Genomic DNA, 23,034 nt, shown 5'->3' with positions numbered 1-23,034 from the left:
TTTAGGTCTTTGATCTCATCCATCAGAATTTTGTAGTCTTCCTCATATAGATCTTGTATATATTTGTTAGATTTACATTTAAATATTTTATTTTGGGGGCACTAATATAAACAATATTGTTTTTTATTTCAAATTTTACTTATTCATTGAGGGTGTATGGAAAGTGATTGACTTATTGTATATTAATCTTGTATTCCGCAACTTTATTTTATTAGATTCAAAAGCTTTTTTGTCAATTCTTCCAGATTATCTACATAAAGAAACATGTTATTTGTAAACAAAGGTAATTTTATGTTTTCTTTCCCAATTTGTATACCTTTTATTTCCTTGTCTTGCCTTATTTAATTAGCAAGGTGTATTTCCAGTACAATGTTGAAAAAAAAGTGGACATCATAGTCTTGTATCTTATCTTAGTGGGAAAGCTTTGAATTTGTCACCATTAAGTATGATGGATAGCTATAAGTTCTTTGTAGATAGTTTTATCAAGTTGAGAAAGTTCCTTTTATTTCTAGGATTCACGATTGAGTGTTGAATTTTGTTAAATGCTTTTTCAGTATCTACTAATGTGATCATGTGATTTTTTTCTATTTTAGTCTGTTGATGTGATGGGTTACATTAATTGATTTTTGAATGTTGAACCATGCTTGCACACCTGGGATAAATTGCACTTGGTTGTGTTGTATAATTCTTTTAATATAGCAAACTTCAGAGATATAGCAGGTTTGATTGCAGACCAGTGCAACAAATCAAATATTGCAATAAAGTGAGTCAAATGAATTTTTTGTTTTTCAGTGCATATCAAAGTTATGTTTACATTATATCACAGTCTATTAAGTGTGCAATAGTATTTTGTCTAAAAAACAATGCTCATACCCTAATTTAAAAATATTTATTGCTAAAAAATTCTAACCATCATCTGAGCTTTTAGCAGTCACAATCAGCAATCAGTGTAACAAATTATATACCATATGCTGTGTATACCATCCACCCTAACAAATATAATAATAATGAAGAAGTTTAAAATATTGTAAGAATTACCAAAATGTGACACAGAGACATGAAGTGAGAAAATGCTGTTTAAAAAAACGGTGCTGATAGACTTGCTTGATATGGTGTTGCTACAAACCTTCAACTTGTAAAAAATGAAAATATTTTTTTGAAGCAAGATAGAACAAAGTACAATAAAACAAGGTTTTCTTGCCTTATTTAGATCCATGATTTTTTCTTTATCTCTGATGCTATAACTAGGCATAGTTTTTTGGCATTTATTCTGTTTGGTGTTTGCTTCCTAGATCTGTGATTTGATGTTAGTATTAATTTGGGGAAATTATTATTAGTCTTTATTATTTCAATTATTTCTTCTATTTCTTTCTTTCTTTCTTCACCTGATATTACCATTACACCTATGTTATATACTTTTTGGTAGTTTTTCCACTGTCCTTGGATATTTTGTTCTGTATTATTTATTTTCCAAATATTTCGAGTTTTCTATAGATCTTTCTGTTATCTGTTTGGTTTAATTCATTTGTAGTCATAGTACATACTCTTATGATATGAATTATTGCAAATTTATTGAGATTTGCATTACAGACCAAAATATGGTATGCCTTGGTAAATATTCTTTGTCCATTTGAAAAGAGTGCTTCATCTGTTGTTGTTTCCTGGAGTGTTCCATAGATTTCAATCAAATCAATAGTTGATAGTGCTATCAAGTCTTCCATAGCCTTACTGATTTTCAGCCTATTTGTTCTACCAATTATTGAGAGTGGGATGCTGAAATCTCTGACTATACTTGTGGATTTGTCTCTTTTTTATTTTAGTTCTTTTTTTAAGATTTTATTTGTTTATTCATGATAGAAACAGAGAGAGGCAGAGCCATAGGCAGAGGGAGAAACAGGCTTCCCGTGGTGAGCCTGATGCAAGACTCAATCCCAGGACCCCAGGATCACGACTTGAGGTGAAGGCAGACACTCAACCACTGAGCCACCCAGGCTTCCCTAATTTTAGTTCTGTCAGCTTTTGAAGCTCTTCATTTCTTTGGAAACTCTGTTATTAGGTAAATAAATATTTTTGATCTTTACATCCTCTTGAAAAATTGACTCCTTTTTTATGAAATGGAACTTTCGTCCCTAGTAATAGTCTTTGCTCAAGTCCACTTTGTCTTATGTTAATATAGCCATCCCAGTTTTTTTCTGAGCAGAGTTTATAAGGTAAATCTTTATAAATCCTTTTACTTTTAACCTATTCATGTCATTATATTTAAAGTGGATTTCTTATAGGAAGCAAATAGTTGAATATTGCTTTTTAATATAATCTGACAATGTCTGCTTCTTTTTATTTTATTTTTTATTTGAGTAGTGTTGACATACAATGATACATTAGTTTCAGGTATGCAACGTGGGATTTTACTTCCCTATACATTATGCTATGCTTATCACAAGTGTAGCTAGCATCTATTACCATACAACACAATTATAATATCATTGACTATACTCCCGATGCTGTGCCTTTTAGTCCCATGGCTTATTAATTCCATAACTGGAAGCTTGTGTTTACCACTCCCTTTCATCCACTTTTCCCATCCCCCCCCACCTCTCTTGCCTCTGACAGGCCTCAGTTTGTTCTCTGTTTTTATAGGTCTGAATTTACTTTGTGTTAGTTTGTTTATTTACTTTTTTTCTGATTTCAGACTTTATTATAAAGCTATAATAATCAAAACAATATGGCAAAAAATATATTTTAGTACTGGCATAAAAATATACACATATCACAATGGAACAGAATCCAGAGCCCAGAAATAAACCAACAGGTATATAGTCAACTAATATTTGACAAGGGAGCCAAGAATACTTGGTGGGGAAAGGATAATCTCTTCAATACACAGTGTTGAGAAAACTGGAAATCTGATCTTACAACACTCACAAAAATTAATTCAAAATGAATTAAAGATTTAAACACAAGAACTAAAACAGTAAAACTCCTAGAAGAAAGCATAAGAGAAAATCTCCTTGACATTAGTCTTAACAATGATCCTTTGACATGACACCAAAAGCACAAACTACAAAAGCAAACATAAGTAAGTAGGAGTAAGTTTGTTTATTCATTTGTTTTTTAGATTCCACATATAAGTGAAATCACATGGTATTTGTCTTTCTCACTCTGACTTATTGCACTTAGTATAATATCCTCTGGGTCCCTCCATGTTGTCACATATAGCACAATTTCATCCTTTTTATGTGACTGTGTAGTGTTCCATTATATATATATTATATATACATAATAAGAATAAGATAAGAATAAAAATAAGATAAGGAAGATATAAGACATATGATATATATATATCTTCCTTATCTATTGATGGACAACCTCTGTTTCTTAATCAGTATGTCTAGCTGTTTACAGTTAACATGTATTGATAAGGTTGGTTTTCATTCTAACATAATGTTATTTGATGTATTTTTGTCTCATTTGTTTTTTCCCCTGTTTCTCTTTTTCCCTACCTTCTTTTGGATTAATTTTCTATGATTCTATTTTATCTCATTAGTTGGTTTATTAACTATAAGTATTTGCTGTGTTTTGGTTGGTTGCTTTAAGCATTTATAGTATTCACATTTAAATTGTGAAAGTAAGCATTCTAGTAATTTCATAGAGAATCTTACAAATGGAAGTATCGTCCCACTTCTTCCCTTCCAGTCTTTGTTGTTTTTATTTTACACAATGAAGATTTGCTCTACTGTCTTCACACTTCATTCTTTCCAAATAGAGGTCTGTTGTCCTTCCTATCTTTTCTTTTTTCTCTGCACATATTATGCTTTCTCTCCACTCCATGGGTGTTTCCACATTTTTCTCTATATCACTAGTTTGAAGCAACTTGATTATGATACACTGAGAAGATTTCTGCCATCAGGAAGACTTGATAAGAGCTTGTGCATGATGCAGTCCACATGGTGGCATAGGGAAGGCCACAGTGGTCATGCAGAAATTAGATGAGAAATGCTGCCAGCAAATATTTGGAATAAGAACTGGCATGAGAATAAGAAGGAAAAAAGAAAATGGGGAAGAATTTTTTTTTATCTTCTCCAGAACAGAAAAAAGTGATGTTTAGTTCTCTGTTATATCAGAGGGTAGGCGAGAAAATAGTGATAAATCAGGGTGGGTTTTTGTTTTACGTAAAGAATAACTTTTAAATCATCAGTGTGATAAAAATGTGTTAACTAAGAGCTCAGTACCTAGAACTTTCAAGAAGAAGATGACTCAGTTTCACAGGTTTGGAAATACTTACCTTCTCAGAGATTGTAAATTACACTAATTCATCCCCCAAACTCTTCTTTCTAAGAATCTATCAATTTATGAAGACAAATACATATGAAAAATATTTATTAGGGTGACTTAAAGAATGTTGGAAATCAATATAAACTGATCTTGCAAGTGAATTTCAAGAGAGGAAGTTCACAGGTATCTTATTTCACCAATGGGATTTTCATTTTAGTCCTGTTATGTTCTGCCTGTGTGACCTTGAGCAAGTCACTTAACTACTGAAAACTTGATTTCTTCAACTATAAAATGAATGTAATAAAATTATTGTTCCTTATCCAACTAAGTTGAGTGTTACAAGATCAGATAGCACAATGCTTGTAGAAATACTTTGTCAACTATAAGAGACTATGCAAATATTATTCTAATTCTTCAAAAATTAATTAATGTAGTTTAAGGAAGAAGTGAAGGTTCATGAATGCACCAAATTTATAGTATGCAATAGATATTTAACAAAAATAAACCAGAAAATTAATTACATCAGAATTAGAAAGGATTGAATCCACTGGCTGCTTTCAGAGGCAACTTATATATATACCATTTCACAAACATATACTCTTTGAATTGCCAATGCTACAGTCACCCATTTCTCGTAAGAGTGGAAGTAGATATAAGATAGGAGGAAAACCATTCTCTTTAAAAATTTTATTTATGCCTATTCCCCAAATTATGATAGGAGATTGGCTGACTATGCAATCCACACACAGAAAACAGCAGTTTTTACTCAAACCGAGAAGGAAGTAAATTTTTTTCCCCTAGGCCAGCAATACTAGTGTGATGAGATACACTGTATATAAAAGTTTGACCCCTAGTGGATAAATTAGGCATAAAATTTAAGTCATAAACTAAAGGCAAACATTATGAATGCCAAGGAATTAGGAAGGAAATCCACCTAGCAGTATTCTTTGTATACTGAAAGAGCTTCATGAAACTGTCTGATTTTTTTGCAGTTTATTCTTAGTACTTTCTGCAAAGCCAATAAAAAATACACCCACTCTTAAAGATGCTTCATAGAAGTCTCCCAAATCAAAATTTTTTTCCAATTCTTCTGGCAAATTCCAGTGATCATCCACCTACCATCTGACTGGTATTGAAGCATAATGTTTACCAGTCAGAAGAACACAGGATTGTGGCAGATCTTAAAGTTTACTCATTCATTTATTTCTTGGCATTCTTCATGTTCTATATGTCAAGTACTGTTCTGTGAACTTTACATATACTAACTCATTTAATGATTAATCGTTTAATCATCCCAATAACATTTGTTGAGCTTTATGCCAATGCCAAGTTCTTATGAGATATCAGACCCTACATTTGCTGTAAAATTGTCCTTCCCTCAGGGAACTCAGAGTGAATTAAGTAAAATAGATTTATTTCATGATCTGTCTAAAAGCTGTTATTAAGTATAAAGAGAAATACAGAATCATGGAGGAAGAGGGACAGCTAATGGGGGAGGTATTAGGGAAAACCCCCTGAAGAAGGTGTCATATGAGTGCTGAACCTCAAGCATGAGCCAGTTGGTGGAGCAGGGCCAAGGGTGGGGCATAATGAGCCATGGAGTGGAGTGGGGCTGAATGGTGGTGAGGAGCATGTTTCAGACAGGGGTGGGTGAGGGGCAGAGCAGGAACAAATGCAGGTCAATAGGCAATATGAGATGTATGGGAGCCACCAACAGCTGTGTTGTTGGAAGATAAAGACTGAGGCAGACAGTGCAAGTGATGAGGTGGAAAATATGGACAGGGTTATGTGAAGGAGCTTAGCCTTTGACCTGTGTGGAAAATGAAAGTTCACTGAAAATTTTTTATCACAGAAATAAGAGGTCAGACTTATACTGTATGTAGTTAATATAATTTAGATAGTCTGGTGGCAAGAGGAGGTACATGACTGGGAATGAGTAATGAGTTAGAACATCTGTTCCATTAGAATAAATATAAGCCCAATAAGGGATTATATTATCAGTATAATAAACTGCTGTATAGTCTCCTATAGTGTACTGGAATATACAATAATAATGAACCAAATATACCAAGGAAATCTTAACTTTGTAAACTTTTATTAAACTTCAAAATTTTCTTCTTTGTTGTTTGGTTGGAGGAAGCCAAGGTTAGGCTCATTTTTGGTTAAAAACTAAGAATTTGAAAGAGTCAGACCTTCTGTCTTCTGGTCTTTGACTCACAGCTGTGAGTCATTGGGACAAACCTCAAGTTCTTCAGCCATTCAATAAATGGATTGGAGAGATGATGCTTAGGTCCTGTTTAAACCTAAAGGTTCTATAAAATAATTTCTATTCTTTTTAACAGTTTCTTAGTCTCAAAAGAGATTTGGAGACACATATATAAGTACCTTTATATATCTTAACTCTTAGTGTTTGTGAGTAGGACAAGTAGTGTGAATATGTATGATAATTAAACCTCACAGATCTGCAACACGAACATTGTAGATTTAAACACACATACGGTACTCATACTAAATAGTACATAATACATTTTTGTATATGCCAGGATACTAAACTAGCTATCCAGAGTACCCTTATGTGCCAACACAGTGAGTCAAATCTATATTTTTTAACTTAAAAAATTGTTTTGAATTCCTTTACTTAGCCTTTAATCAGATACTCTGATTAAATCTGTAGTTTGGAAAAAGGTGAAAATTTGTTAATGGCTTTTGTCAAGAAAAAATTCCAGTATTTAACTAAAGTTCCATTAATATTTAAGTTGTCAATAATAACAATTTCATGAAATGTTCTATTGAGGTAAAAAAACAAGCAATGATTGCTATAAAAAGAAAATGTGTTTCAGTATCATATTTAATTTTTATCATATAGATTTCATACCAGGAGGGATGTTAAGTTGCACTACGCTTTGTTGAAACTTAGTAATAATTACAGGGACTTAATTAAGCCAAGAAGTGATTATTCTTCATATTCAGATATAAATAAAGGCCCTAATTTATAATCTGGATTGTTCTTTCTCTTTAAGAGTATTTTACATAGGAACCAAACCATCTAAGTGGCTCACTTTTCTGTTCTTTGGAACTGCTATTGGATATCTTCAGCTCAGCTGATCTATCATCTACCACCCAAATCACTAAAAAAGATGAAACAAAGGACTAATCATGGCACTTTCCTAAGATCAGGAGTATGATGGCTTGCCAATAACTTTGTGTCTATGTTCATTGTATAAAGAGGAATTCAATTATTCTATTGCCACTTATGTAGACTGTCCATTTGTTTAAAATAAAGATGTAATTATTTATTTCCTTCTCTGAGTATCAACTGAAACTCAAGCAGTTTTCCTTGAACAGCATGAATGGACTTTCAGCACATACGGACTGAAACACACATTCTCTCCAGGAGAAAAGTGGGCAAATTCCATGTGAGGAGCCCATGATGGGAAACAACCAAGTAATATGGACCCAAGTGTATGTAAGGCAATCATAAGATTGTCAGTGGCTGGCATATGATCAAGTGGAAATGCCTTCCTGGGAGAGAGAATGCCTTGTGCAAATAGCAAAGTGTTGCTTCTGAGAGGGGCAATTTTTGTATTGCTGTTGGCAGGGGTGAACACTCATTCAAATCATTCAAAGGCCCTACAAAAAGCTTGGCGTATTCTGAACTTGGCAGGAGCCGGTTGAGACTGTGGCATTTATCCCCTTCCAGTCCTTTAAACTGACATGACGCCTCCCTGTCTCCAGTGTCAGACTGACTGGCCGCTTGGGGTGGTCACTTATAGGCCACTGTGACAGGAGCAGACCACAGTGGTTTTGTGTTTGGTGCAGCAAGGCGGCATCTGGAACTGAAACACAGGGAATATCGAGAGGCTGCCATTAGCTGGAAGATCCTACTGCATTCAATTGCTATGTTCACTGGTCGCTCCAGTGGGGTGCATGCTTCCCAAGAATAAAGATGGTCCACTAGGGTACAGGATGAGATTATTAGGATGCTATTTACATTAACTTATATTTAATTTCTGCTTTGGGTATATTTTATGATACATAGTATACTAGTACAATTGTACATGTATTTTACATAAATGCATACATTTTTGGGGTAATGATCTAAAACATTTTTATTAATAGGGATGCATAGTCATATAAGTTTGTAGATCATACGGTTTTTTTTTCTCTGGTTAATGTATACATTTCTTGATGAGGATCTTCCTTTGTTTCTGAAAATCTTCCTCAGATTCCAGAGTCCTGTCTTTTGGCCACTATTTCTCATTGTTACTGATCATGGTTTTGCAAAAATACCACCTACATCTATAGGTGTTCTATAGTCTGTCACTGTTTTCTTAGGAGCTGGTTCTTCAAATATTTAATTTTCAAAAATATAGAGGAAAGGACAATTGGAGACTTAACTGAATTGAATGACATTAGGAATTTGTAGGGGAAGTGAAAAATGATCATATATTGCAAGATGCAGTAAATATATCCTGGGCTATCTTAAGGGACCTTATTTTATTTTATCTATGTACTACAACCGTAAAATTGAGAATAAAATAAGAATGTGTAAGTATGAACAAAGTATTAGGTAGTCTTCAGAATAAAAAAAGTAAACAGTAAATGGTAAAAAACTATACAAAACAAAGCAAACACCTGATACGTATGAAAACAAAACTCTCATGAGTAGGTTATTATTGGCAGAAATACAATAAATTGTCCATTTATCTTGGAAAATTATTAAAACAGAAAGATGTTTCAATGGAATTCAGTTCTATTTATCTACACTGTTAGCTCTAATTGCCTCTATTACTGTGGGCTGAATCCTGCTACACTTTTCCCCAAAGGCCCCTCTGAGTTACCAGCACAATGAGGAGAGTCTTATGTTGAAAAATATCCTAATCAATGTCTTTATATAGAATTGGAAAGGAATGGAAAAGGATCTGAAAATAAAACAAGTAAAAAAAAAAAAAAGAAGTCATTGTAATATAGTAACAAGATTATACATGATTTTTCCCATAATATTTTTATTTGAATGTGCTATCGCAATAGTCTAACCAATATAAAAAGCAAGTAAAATTGAGATTTTACAGAGATGGATTTTATTGAGATTTACCACTAAATGTGGTATTCTGCTAATCAGTAAATACCTACATGTAAATTTAGCTCCAGCAGAGGTAAGACATTCCTTACAGCAATTAGGTTATTGCACATGTATGCCTGATAAGTGATGCTCATGCCTTTGGGGCATATCCAAGTCCCTCGTTCTTTCTGTTTGCTGAGGTTTCTTCTGGGAATGAAACTGGACACAAGATGGTTTTAAAGTAGGGAAAGTTACCACCTTTCATCTGCAGTCACTGTGCTACACCAGCCTCTTGGCAGAGCTGATCCACTGTATGTGAGACACCAGAATACACTGGGAGACTCAGAAAGCTCTCTTGCAGTTACCAACTCAACATCTTGTATATCCATAGATATTTCCAAGTCAACATATCCAGAAGGAACTTCAAGTCTTTCCTAGTCCCTACTCCCAAACCTGCAGTACACATGGCCTTCTTTATTCCAGTTTTGAAAACTCTCCCCTTCCAGTGGGTAGGGCCAAACTTTGGAGATAACCTTGACTCCTCTTTGTCTCTCACATTGAGATAATACATCAGGTAACCCTATAGACTCAACTGTCAGACATATCCAGACTCTACCGCTTCTCACCACCTCCCGTGCGCTATGGTCCACCTGGGCTGCCATTATCAATTGCTGGGAATACAATTCCCCTAACAGTTCTAGTTGCTTCTACCTTTGCCCCTATACAGTCCCAACAGAGCAGTAGCAGTAATACATTAAAAATATAAATCAGATCATGTCACTGCCCTAATTTTATTTTTAAAGATTTTATTTATTCATTCATGAGACACACACACACACACAGAGGCAGAGACATAGGGGGAGGGAGAAGCACTCTCCCTGCAGAGAGCCTGATGTAGGACTCATCCCGGGTCTCCAGGATCATGCCCTGGGCCGAAGGCAGGCTCTAAACCGCTGAGCCACCCAGGGATCCCTCACTGCCCTAATTAAAATATGCTTTGTCTCCCTTTCTAGCTAGAGTGGGAGTACAAGTCCTTACCATGGCCTACAAGCCCTGTAAGACCTGCTCTACGGATATTACCTCAATGAATTCTCTTCTGTTATTCTCCCCTTGTTGCCCCTGTTTCAATAACTCTCCTCTTCTTGCTTTTTTCAAAAATGCTTCCTCCTTAGGGATATGTGCTAGTTCTTCTATATGCTGGAAACTTCTTTCCTAAGATATCTCACTGGTGCACTCCTTTCTCTTACCTGTTCAATGAACCCTAATTTAACCACCTTATTAATACTACAACCTGCCACCCAGACTCCCACCACCCCTCTATAGAGCCAAACTCTCTCACCCTGCTCTATTACTTCTCTTCTTACATACACTATAAATATAAATATATTTATATTTATTATATGTATATTTATTTATTCAATGTATTGTGTATTGTCTGGGTCCCCAGTTGGAATGTAAGCTCCCTGATGGCAGAACCATTGTCTGTGTTGTTCCCTAGTGTATCCTAAGATACTAGAGCAGTGACTGTGATATAGTAGGTATACCATATTTACTGAATGAAAATAATGAAATCCTTTAATCAAAGACTTTATTTCAGCCCTCCATAGTCTACCTAAATGGGAGTTTAAATAACAAATATTCTATAAATTGATTAGCCCTGATTGGTCCTAATTATTCAAATTATTAGAGATGTTATCTAAATTTCAGTATTATAGAAAGACCAATGCAGGGCATTAACTGACCTTTTTCCCCAGATGATTTATTTGAGGGAATTCCTAAGTGATTCCTCTTCAGTTATTAGAGATATGTTTCTTTGAATTACTGTTTTGCATCTCCTGAAGCCTCTTGTTAAAATGCAAATGGCCCTGGAGACCTGATACATCTAGGTACTGCTGCTCCTTACATTGCTCTCCACTGCGAGGCAGCTGCCAGTTTCTGTGTAGAGAAAGTAGAGAGAGTAGGACAGTATATCCTATTGCTTTTGGTGCTATTGAAAATGAGATTGCTTTCTTAATTTCTCTTCAGATAATTCCTTACTAGTGTATAAAAAGCATAGTTAATTTTTGTATGTTGATTTTGTATCCTGCAACTTTACTGAATTTATTAGTTTTAACAGTTTTGTAGAGTCTTCAGGGTTTTCTATATAGAAAGGCAATTTTAATTCTTCTTTTCTGATATTGATACCTTTCTTTCTTTCTTTTTTTTTTTTTCTTGACTAATTTTCCTGGCTAGGACTGATATGGTGTTGAATACAAGTGGTGAGAGTGGGTATCTTTGTCTTGTTCCTGATCTTAAAAGAAAAGCTTTTGGCTTTTACCATTGAATATGTTGTTGGCTATAGGCTTGCCATATATGGCTTTTATTAGGTTGAGATGCATTCCTTCTATACCTACATTTGTTGGGAATTTTTTTAAGATATTAAATTTTGTCAAGTGCTTTCTTGAGTCTATTGAGATCATATGATTTTTGTCCTTCATTCTGTTAATATGATGTATCACATTTATTGATTTTCATATGCTTACTTCTCCTCTATGTTTACACAGGGTACTATGCTATAAAAAACATTTAATATCAAAAACCCATATTTGCCAAACAACCTAACTGAAAGAATATTTGCTTTATATGTAACTCCCCTAAAGGCCTTCCTTTAAACAGAGTGCTTTCTTCATGTTATTCATTTTACATGCTATTTCTTTAGAAGCTTAGTGATTGAATAGATGTACAGAAGAATCCAGATTCCCCTCACTGCTTTACCCCTTTGACTCTGCTGGTTTGTCTACCATCTACTTAGAAATCTCCTTTCATATCTATCATCAAAAACCCATACGCCAGGGACGCCTAGGTGGCTCAGTGGTTGTGTCTGTCTTTGGCTCAGGGCCTGATACTAGGTCCTGGAATTGAGTCCCACATTGGGCTCCCCGCAGAGAGCTTGCTTCTTCCTCTGCCTGTGTCTCTGCCTCTCCCTCTGTGTCTCTCATGTGGGCTTCAGATGCTTTTCAAAGCCCCTCAGAAAGGGCTCCCTGCTAATCTGTTGATAGGACAAAGTTAACAGAGATAATTTACCAGTCAGCAGCCTCAGGGCTGCCTGCATCAGATGAGGACCTTCTTGTCATAAGAATTGAATTTCATTTGTCCCTCCTTAGTGCTCTTGTGTCACCCTGGGTGTGGAACTCACTGCCATTCACAAGTGTAACATTCATTTACTTCTATGGCTCAGAAAATATCTGCCTGCCTTAGGGCTTGAAGTTCCCAAAAGTTAATTTAGGGTCACTGACAATAGTTCTTAAAAGTGAAAATGTATCTTACAAGTTTAATAATACCAATGAGCACAGCACAATGGTACATCAAACATATACAAAAAGTGAATTAAATGAATAAGACTATTTAATTATATACTTTATATATTAATTATACAATTAATTTAACTATATTATTACTATACAAATTACATGAGTAATGTCTCAATTGAATTAATAAGCCAATTATCTAGCAAGGCTCAGAGATAATGTCATTTGAGATATTTGGGGTGTTGTATGCATTTGTTTTTGTTTTAATTTGTTTTTGTTTTTGTGTTTTTTTAGGGAAAAAGAATGAGAGAAAGAAAGAAATATGGGCCTACTTGAGGATTTAGAAGCAGGTGAAATATTCTGAGAGTTTTAGACCTTGCAGAGGACAGTTCAGAAACACCACTCCCCCCAAAAAACAACAACACAATTTTTAAAAGTTATTCTCATGGAAATTTAATCTAGTTGGGGAAAAGTCATGTAATAAAAAAATGAACAGACAAGGAGGTAAAAATAAAATGGTGGTAAAAAGACATAGAGGAGAATTAAATATGGAAGGAGAGCAGGAAGGCACTGCATCTAAGTCAGCCAGTGAAAAATTTAGAAAACTCCTAAATTGTTTTCTGAAGAAAAACTTGATAAATTTTTTTTTACAGATAATTGTTCATTTCATTTGGATGTTTAAATTTATCATCATGCCCATGTGCTCAGAGAGGGGAGGAAAGACTCCAAAAGAGAAGAACGGGGGATACATTGTTTACAACTTATCAATCTATCAGCAAAGATTCCCTTATAGATCCCTTCCCCAAAATACTAATCAAAGAAATTTCCCAATTTCAGACTCTAATAAAACAGTATAGCCAAGATTCACAATCCAGCCCTATGGTGCCCCATTTTTTTAAACTTTGTCTATGTAATGCTGTTTTCTTGAGAGTGTTCCTGTAATTTTATACCTTTATCGAAAACTAACTGAATAGAAAGAAAAGTTGGAAGAAAAATCTTTTATTTAGCATAAATGTCAAATGACTTTGGCACAGTACATTCACTAGTTCTGCTATACACTCCTTCTAGGCTCTAGTGGTCATAAGTTCTGTCAGCATTCATGGGAGACAGGAAGGAGGTAGAAAGTAAGTCACTGCCACCATCTTGGCTGCTCTGTGTGCTGTGGTGACTCTTGCAGAACTTCTCCTGTTTGCATGCCTCCCACTATTCTCATTCCAGTCAATAAATATTTTACAATGCACCCTTCTTTGAGAACTTTATAAATATGACCTATGTTCATAGTCACTGTGTACGTGAATCTCAACAGATCATAACTATTATTCCAGCTCCTTAAAGCTGGCTACTCTAATGCTAAGGCCCTCCAGAAAGCCTCAATCATGACCTCTCATGATGCTCTATATGCTTGTAAGTCTCTGTGCTTTATGGACACAAGGGCAGAGTATGTGTTGTCTATTCATTTTGTTCAGGAGAGCTAGTCATGAATAACTTATGGCCCTGTCATCATCATAGTGATAAAATAAGCAGCCTGAAGTCTGACACCTGAGCTCCCACAGGAATACCTGTGGTGGTGTGGTATGTGATGAGGGAGGGTGGAACAGACAGGAGAGAATCAAAGAGAGATATGTGTGTGATGTCAGGCAATGAAAGAAGTGCATTTATTGGCTCAAAGCCTGAGGGAGTATCACCTTTCTGTGTACAACAAAGAACCAAAACACTTTAGTTGGTGAACTTGCCCTAATACCTGTGGTGAATTTTTCAAGATACATAGAAGTGTTCCTGCTAATAGAAATAGACTATATCCTTGAAATCAGGGGAAAAGATAAAGTTAAGGCTTATCCATTTTAGAATGAAAATTTAAGACCTCAAGCCTACCTGATTAAGAGCCTAAATGGTGGCCTTTTGGCAGAAGAGAGAGAGAGAGAACCTGAATTTTCTGACCTCAATGGTTGGCATGGCAACAGGGAGACTAAGTTGCTCCCAGGTGGAAGGAGAACCAGATGCTGACTGCTCAGACAAGAAGCTTTTTTCTTCAGTGATGGAGGAGGAGAGTTGCACACATGCAGAGCTCTGAGGGGGGGGGGGGGTTCCCTGGAGACTCCCATTCCCTGACTTTAATGTTTGCTAAGCAGAGCACATCAGCCCCATCTGGCTGCTCTCTTGGAACCTGATTGCCTTGCACTCACCTGCTATATTAGTGTTCTAGAGCTGCCTCAACAAAGTACCACAAAATGAGTGGTTTAAACAACAGAAATGTAGTGTCCTGTGGTTTTGGAGGCTACAAGTCTGAAATCAAGATGTTGGTGTAGTTGTTTCCTTCTGACGGCTGTGAGAGAAGGCCATCTTCTCCCTGTGTCCTTGTTTCTTCACCTTGTCTTCTAACTCTATGTGTTTCTCTCTATCCAAATCCCTTCTTTTGATAAGGATACCAGAAATATTAGATTAAGGCATAACCTAATAACTTCATTTTAACCTGATTATCTCTGTAAAGAGACCCTGATTCCAAATAAGGTCACATTCTGAGGTCCTGGGAGTTAGTACTCTAACATATCTTTTTTTTTTTTTTTTTTTTTTTTAGGGACACAAATAAATCCATAACACCAGCTAAGCAATATTTTCATGTTTCCTTACACTGTAATCCTCCACTTTTTTTACTTGGTAGTATGCTTCTATACTCCTATTGTCACCCAAAATACAAGAATGCAGGACTTCAAGAAACCAGAGGAAAGTCAGGTGCTTCATTTTTATCTAAAGGGTTGATGATGGGTAGAAGATGATGAAGAAAGGCTAGGACCAAGAACATGAGTACTAGTCTTGGCCTTTGATCTTGTGGATGGATATCACTAAGTACATCTGCCTAGGAAAATCTCCAATATTCAAAATGGCTTTGAACATGTACCACAAGTGGTAAGACCCAGACCAATGGGTTTGTATAGTCACAAAGAAAGTTACAGGAAAGATGTGAATTATAAAAAAAGAAAATGTTATTTTTGTGTTGTGGAATCAATTTCCTCCCATAGCCTTTACAGTTTTAATCTGCATCTTGATGGGTTTGCAGAAGAGAAGACATCATGGTGTGACAAGCTGGCAAGAACATTGGGCATGGAATCAAACAGTCCCAGTTTCAGTTAGTGCACCCACCCCACCTAAGTTCCAAGTTCTGTCACTTCACTAGTCATGTGACCTTGAGCAAGTTATCTAACTTCTCGGAGCCTTGTTTCCTTTATCTGTTTACTGAGGAGGAAAATACATGGCTGTTGTGTTCACAGTAGGATGATGAATTACAATTCATTATTGTATTATATTTCAATTTAAAATATAATAATGAAATCACAAGAAGACATGTAATATACAGTCACTAATGGGGTGATTATGGATATATAGTCACTGATCATTATGGAGGTAGAAGTATGATTTAAATTCGTAATTTTCAACTTTATGCACAGGAATCATTGGGAAGTTTTAAAAGCCCAGTTGCCTGGGATGCACCCCAAGTCTATTAAGTAAGAATATCAAGAAGATTCCAACTTGAAGCCAAGGTTGAGAACCACTTGTAGATTGCTTACCTGAATTTAACTATACTAACTATACTATGGGCTAAGAAAATATCTACTCAAACCATTAAAAATTTGATATAAATTATACATTATTACATTTATTATATGAATGTATATGTTATACAATATGTAAAATATACACAAAACTTACATGTATACATAATATATCTATTGATTTTTAGTTGTTTGAATGTATATATGCCCTCAATAGGTAATATAATATATAAAGAGAATCTATAAAAAATATATGTATATATTATATATACAATATATGATCTATCATATATAGAGAGAGAATGCTTCCATAAAAATTTAAGCTACTTAAATATATTTTAAATCATTTACAACTAAAGTGAAATTAAAATCACATTTATCAATTAAGTTAGGTTATATTCACTTTGCTTACTAAGCAATTTTTAGACTTTAAGAAGCTTCAGATAAAAATGTTGAGCAGATCAATGAAAACTATCTGTAAATTGGTGTCACTATATAGACCAGTAAACTAGGAAATTCTGGCACTTTCCAAACCCTAACTCCAATGATAAGAGGCCTGAAAACCTTTCATTTCTCACCTCTTTAGGTTTACTCGCTACACTGCTATTATCTGAATGTTTGTGGTCCCTACCTAATTCATACTGTGAAATACTAAACCTTAGGAGATGGGCTTTTAGGAGATGATTAGGTCTTGAGGCAGAGTCTTCATAAATAATATTAGTGCCCTTATTAAACAGGCTCTAGATAGATACCTCGCTGCCTTCCACCATTTGAGGATAGAAGATCTCTGCAACAGAAGAGAGCCCTCACTCAACAATGCCGGTACTTCCAGCCTCAGAACTGTGAGAGATAAATTTCTGTTGTTTATAAGCTATCCAGTCATGTAGTATTTTATTATAGCAGTCAGAATGCATATACTATTTTCCTATCTGAACTTCTGTGCACTTCCAGTAAGGAAGAGCACATCTCCTCTGAAGTCATTTTGTGGTCACTTTGCATGATAAGGGGTCACATAAAGAGAGCAGAATACAAATTTAGGAATGAATGTAATCTTATATCTTGAGTAACACAGTGGCAGGTATGCTTGCAATGCAATGCATAGTTGTAGAAATTCTTTTGTGGATATGGTCAAATTAATAGAGCCAAGATCTGGGTTGAATTTGGCTATCTTCAGAAGGTCAGTATCTTCCCCATGGCAGATTGCCACCATGAGCTCTCATAGACATCCTGACAGAGAAAACTCAGCCACTCTGACTCTGACTATAAACAGTGTATGAGACTGTCCACATGTTAAGATTGGAGGAACTATGTGATGGAAAGTCCAGCCACAGATTCCTTTTCCAATGACCTGTCAAGTGGTTGACATTCCCACTTTAAGGATTGCTTTGAGTTGAGAATTGAAGAATGTGGCGAATATGCAAATATATTATTAGGAAGAGTTAATATTATAGACCATTATTAATGATCTATTTCTTAGAATAAATTAGTTTATTAGTTTATTTATCAATTTCTAAAGATCAAAATAATAAATGGGAAAACATGAGGGTCAGTGAGGGATATAAGATATAATAGATTGCTCTTCTATTTTTGTAAGAAAGAAGGACAATGACATTCATGTATGTGTTGCAGTGAGCTTGGGAGATATCCTTCATTGTCCATTGATATATTGAGCTTAAGCCAGAAGTTCCATAAAGCAGCATTAACAGAAGAAAGTTTAGGATATCAATTGCCTGTGTCACTGTAGGTAGGTTGAAGGTGGGTGAATAAGTTACTTGAATTTAAATATCTTAACAGAAGGGCAATCCAACTCATTGTTCCTGGAAGAGTAGCTAGCTCCCACTATCACACAAAGATGAGAGGTCGCATACCGGGGCTAAGCAGTAGAAGATTTTGGAATGACCTTCACTGATGACAAGCTTTCAGTGGCTTCTATTTACCACCTGGATAACATGTAAGTACCCAGCCCGACATAAATGGCCTACCATGATGGGTGCAGCTTCAGTCCTCAAAGGATGTACTTTTTGCTTTAGTACCACTAAAGGTGCTTTATTGTGCTCATTTTTCCCTCTTTTTCCCTCTTCTGCTTGTCTCACTTCAATTTTCCCTTTAAGACCTAATTTGGACATCACTTCTCAATGGAGAATTCCTTGACTCTCCCAGGTCCCAGGAGGCCCTTTTTCCTCTCCCTGTAAATTCTGATGTCTATCTCTTATTATTACACTTACAGCATAGGTTAAGTTTCTGTGTCTCCCATTATTTTACAAAGTCTTTGTGGAGAGGGGACTATACTTTATTCATCTTTGTGTCCTAGAGACTAAGATAATAAACAAATAATTGGATGGAAGGATGGAAAAATTTGTGTTGTTGAATTCCAAACCTGTTTGGAGACATTTTCATCATTATCCATGATTTGCTTAGGATAAGACATGAGAAATGGGTGCAGAGTAAGTGTGTAGAAATAAAAAATAAAAAAATAAAATATAAAAAGAACTTATATCAACGTTTTTATTGTCCCTAAGTTACTATAGTTGAATCTTAGTTGGAGTTTCTGGAACCGTATTTTTTTGGCTTAAAAATTTGTTAGTTCTAGAAAGTTTTTTTTGGATTTACCATGTCTCTATTTCCTCTAGTTTCTTTTTCATTTAAATAATTGATGCCCTTTGCACTTTTAATAGGCTACTTATTGATTGTCTTCTAGTTATATTTTTTGGTTTTCCCTAATTATAAAGTAAGTCTCTAAGTAAGTCTTTTTAATGTTTTGGTCTCTTAATACTGCAGCATGGTGATTATGAGCCTATCATGTTTCATAGCCTAGTGCTGTATTTTCTCATTGTATGATCTTTGACAAGTTACTTAACCATTGGCACCTCATTTTCCCTCATATATAAAATGGGAATAATACTGGTTCTTGTCTCAGATTGTTGTTATAAGAAATAAATGAATAATATTCCATTGTATATAGTATACATGCAAAATTTCCTTTATCTATCATCCATGTATGGTTCCTTAGGCTGCTTTCATATCTTGGATATTATAAATAATGCTTCAGTGAATATAAGGGTACATATATCTTTTTTGAGTAAGTGTTTTGTTTTCTATGGATACGCACCCAGAGTAGAATTGCTGAATCATATGGCAGTTCTATATTTACATTTTTGAGGAATCTCCATATCATTTTCCACAGTGGCTATACCAATTTGCATTCTCACCAGCAGTTCCCAAGTGTTTCCCCTTCTCCACATCCTCACCAACACTTGTTATTTTTTGTCTTTTGGATAATAGCCAATCTAATGGGTGTGAGGTCATGTCTCATTGTGGTTTTGATTTGCCTTTCCCTGATGATCTGTGATGTTGAGCATCTTTTCATGTATCTCTTGGCCATCTGTATGTTTTCTCTGGAAAAATTTCTATTCAATGCCTCTGCCCATTTTTTAAATTGAAATAGTTTTTTTTTTTTGCTATTGATTTATATGAGTTCTTTATATGTTTTGGGTATTAACCTCTTATCAGATACATGACTTGCAAACATTTTTTCCTATTTGGTAGGTTGCCCTTTCATTTTGTCATTGACTTCCTTTGCTGTCCAGGAGATTTTTAGTTTGATGTAGTTCTACTTGTTTGGTTTTGTTTTTGTTGCCTTTGCTTTGGTATAAATCCAAAAAATAATTTCCAATGATGATATCAAGGAGCTTACTGTCTATGTTTTCTTCTAAAAGTTCTAAGGTTTCAGGTCTCATGCTCAAGTCTTTAACCCATTTTGAGTTAATTTTTGTGTATGGTGTAAGATAGTCAACTAATTTTATTCTTTTACATGTGGCTGTCCAGTTTTTCCAACATAATCTATTGAACAGACTGTCCTTTCCTCATTGTATATTCTTAGCTTTTTTTTTGTCATAAGTTAATTAAGTGTTCATCAAAGAATAAATGGATATAGAAAATACACACACACAATGGAATATCATTCAGCCATAAAAAGAAGGAAATCCTGCCATTTGCAACAAAATGGATGAACTTTGAGGGTATTATGATAAGTGAGAACACCAGACAGGAAAAGACAAATACCATATGATCTCACTTATAAGTGGAGAAAGAAAACAACTCAGAACTCATTGAAACAGAGAAGATTGCTGGTTACCAGTAGGGGGGTTATAAGTTAGTAAAATGGGTGAAAGCTACAAACTTTAGGTTGTAAAATAAATAAGTCATCATGAGATATAGTATGTAGCATGGTAACTGTAGTTAATAATACTGTATTGCGTATTTGTAAGTTGCTGAGAATAGATCTTAAAAGTTCTTATCACAAGAAAAAAATATGGAGCTATGTGTGGCAATGGATATTAACTTTTTATTGTGATCATGTATATACCTTATATATGCACAAATAGTATATTTGTATATATCGACATATGCAAATATTATTATGTTGTACACCTGAAACTAAGAACATGTGTTATGTCAGTTATATCTCAATAAAAAAGGGAAAAAAAGAAACAAATGGGAGCATGCATGTTATCACATGTTTAGAGCATGTAATCTCTAATCTAATCTCTTCATTCATGTAATCTAATGAAGGTTAAGCCTTTTTGTTATTGCCTTCACATGATCATTGGTAATGCTCGATGTGTGTTCAGTACTTTACATAGGTCCCTTTATGGTGAATGAAAAAGAATTCACATTGAAGCACATCACTAGGAAATTCAGAGCACTGACTCTAAAGACATCCTCAGTACTTTTTGAGATAAGAAATAAACAAGCAAACAAACACAAACAGAAAAAAGTAACACATAACAACTTAAAATAGAATGGTATTCAATTTATTAACAACAAATCTAGCATTTATAAGGTAATGTAAAAAAGCATCTCAAAGACTGAGGAAAAGTTAAATTCCAACCTACAGCTGAATACTCAGATAAACTATCACTTAAAAAAAAAGTGGAATAAAGAGATTTTCATTTATACGCAAAGTCTCAAAACACTTATCCACCTTGAACCTGGTCTTAGTTCATTTGTGCTGCTATGATAAAAATATCTTAAGTCTATGGCATGGGTTAGCTTAAACACCAGAATTTCTTTCTCATTGTTCTGGAGGCTGGGAAGTCCCAAACGAAGTGCTGGCAGACTTGATGTCTGGTGAGAAACTACTTTCTGGCTCATAGAGAACTGCCTTCTTGCCATGTTCTTACATGGTGGAAGGGGCAAGGGAGCACTCTGATGCATCTTAATAAGGACACTAATTCCACCCAAATGGGATCTCACCTAATCACCTCCCAAAGGCCTCACTTCCAAATACCATCACACTGGGCATACATTTATAATATGAATTTGAAAGAGACATGAACATTCAGTCAATAGCAGATTCTTTCTTAGAAAGTTACTAAAGAGGGGTGCCTGGGTGGCATAGTCAGTTAAGCATCTGACTCTTGGTTTCAGCTCAGGTAATGATCTCAGGGTCCAGGAATTGAGCCCTGCATCAGGCTTTGTGCTCAGCGTGGAGTCTGCTTGAGATTCTCTCTCCCTCTATCTCTGTCCCTCCCACTTGTGCTCTCTCTCTCAAATAAATAAATAAATAAATAAATAAATAAATAAATAATTTTTTTTTAAAGTAAGTTGCTAAAAGAATGTTTTTCATCAGAAAGGAGAATAGACAAAAAATAAGGAGGCATAAGGAATTTAGAAAACCATGAGGCAATATCCAACATAGGAAAAAAAACAAAGGACATTTAAAAAATAATAATGAAAAGAAGACCCAAGAAAATGGCTATTTATTGGGCTAGTGAACAACCAGTACACATAGAAACAAAAGAGAGAAAGTTTCCAGAAGTGATGGTTCACAAAACAAAAACAAAAACAAAACAAACAGAAAAAAGTATTTACACATTTTGTGATATACTTGAATATAAAGAGAGGTGTCTTACAGATCTGATAGGGGGTTTGGAAGTGAATTAGTTGTAGGACACTGAAAACTAAGCAAATAACCACAAAAGTGATGATGAATTCCACTGACAGAAAAATTGGAATGAGAAACATAATGTAATACTCCATGTAGCCCAGCTATTAATATCATCATAACCTTGTAAGACCTGAATATTGATGTACCCAAATTTGTGACAATAATATATCCTGAATAAGGGGATGAGGGAAGTGTAAGTGTGCAGAGACAATGGAGAGTAAAAAAGTTAAGTCCTCATTTTCTATTGTAGGAAATCAACTAAGTAAAATTGAAAAATCAAGAAATAGCGGGATCCCTGGGTGGCGCAGCAGTTTAGCGCCTGCCTTTGGCCCAGGGCGCGATCCTGGAGTCCTGGGATCGAATCCCACGTCGGGCTTCCGGTGTATGGAGCCTGCTTCTCCCTCTGCCTGTGTCTCTGCCCCTCTCTCTCTCTCTGTGACTATCATAAATAAATAAAAAAAATTAAAAAAAAAAAAAAGAAATAGCAACACAGTATTTTTTCTAGTAAGATGGAGGTAAATAGCTAGAAAGGAGATCCCTGGGTGGCGCAGCGGTTTGGCGCCTGCCTTTGGCCCAGGGCGCGATCCTGGAGACCCGGGATCGAATCCCACATCGGGCTCCCGGTGCGTGGAGCCTGCTTCTCCCTCTGCCTATGTCTCTGCCTCTCTCTCTCTCTCTGTGACTATCATAAAAAAAAAAAAAAAAGAAAAAGAAAAAAAAATACCTAGAAAGATCTAAAGAATTGAAAGGTCACATATTAGGAATAGAAATCAAGAATGGAAAACAAAAACAAAAAAACAAAACAAAAAAAAAAAAGAAATCAAGAATGGGAAAAGATAGAGCTGAGAGCCCACTTTTTAAAATTATAAACCATTATAGCACTGCTTGAAATATTGGACTACATACATAAATTAT

The 23,034-nt window shown here is 35.2% G+C and overlaps 2 long non-coding RNA genes across 5 annotated transcripts in view; one reads left to right on the top strand and one right to left on the bottom strand.

Moving 5' to 3' along the window:
- Positions 1 to 14,687, bottom strand: part of LOC112648674 (uncharacterized) — a 40,195-nt gene extending 25,508 nt beyond the window's left edge. Inside the window, exons 1-3 of one of the 3 annotated variants that reach the window (XR_003129208.3) lie at positions 14,494 to 14,683; positions 11,077 to 11,269; positions 7,540 to 8,108 (exon numbers count right to left, since the gene is read on the bottom strand). This is a non-coding gene — a long non-coding RNA (uncharacterized LOC112648674). Of the gene's footprint in view, positions 1 to 7,539; positions 8,109 to 9,406; positions 9,554 to 11,076; positions 11,270 to 14,493 lie in introns of those variants that run through there. The other 2 variants (XR_003129209.3, XR_007411929.1) reach the window with 2 other exon arrangements.
- On the top strand, positions 14,677 to 22,553 carry LOC112648516 (uncharacterized). Of its 2 annotated transcripts, none has more exons than XR_007411931.1 (5): positions 14,677 to 14,946; positions 15,197 to 15,351; positions 16,907 to 16,991; positions 17,964 to 18,120; positions 22,370 to 22,553. It is a non-coding gene; the product is annotated as an uncharacterized LOC112648516 (long non-coding RNA). The 2 variants fall into 2 exon arrangements; XR_007411930.1 differs by having other exon boundaries at positions 14,678 to 14,946; positions 16,907 to 17,011.
- Positions 22,554 to 23,034: the final 481 nt, after the last annotated feature.

This window comes from Canis lupus, chromosome 7 (genome assembly GCF_003254725.2).
Source record: "Canis lupus dingo isolate Sandy chromosome 7, ASM325472v2, whole genome shotgun sequence".
Lineage (NCBI taxonomy): Eukaryota > Metazoa > Chordata > Mammalia > Carnivora > Canidae > Canis > Canis lupus.
This window is presented reverse-complemented; position numbering and strand designations above follow the sequence as displayed.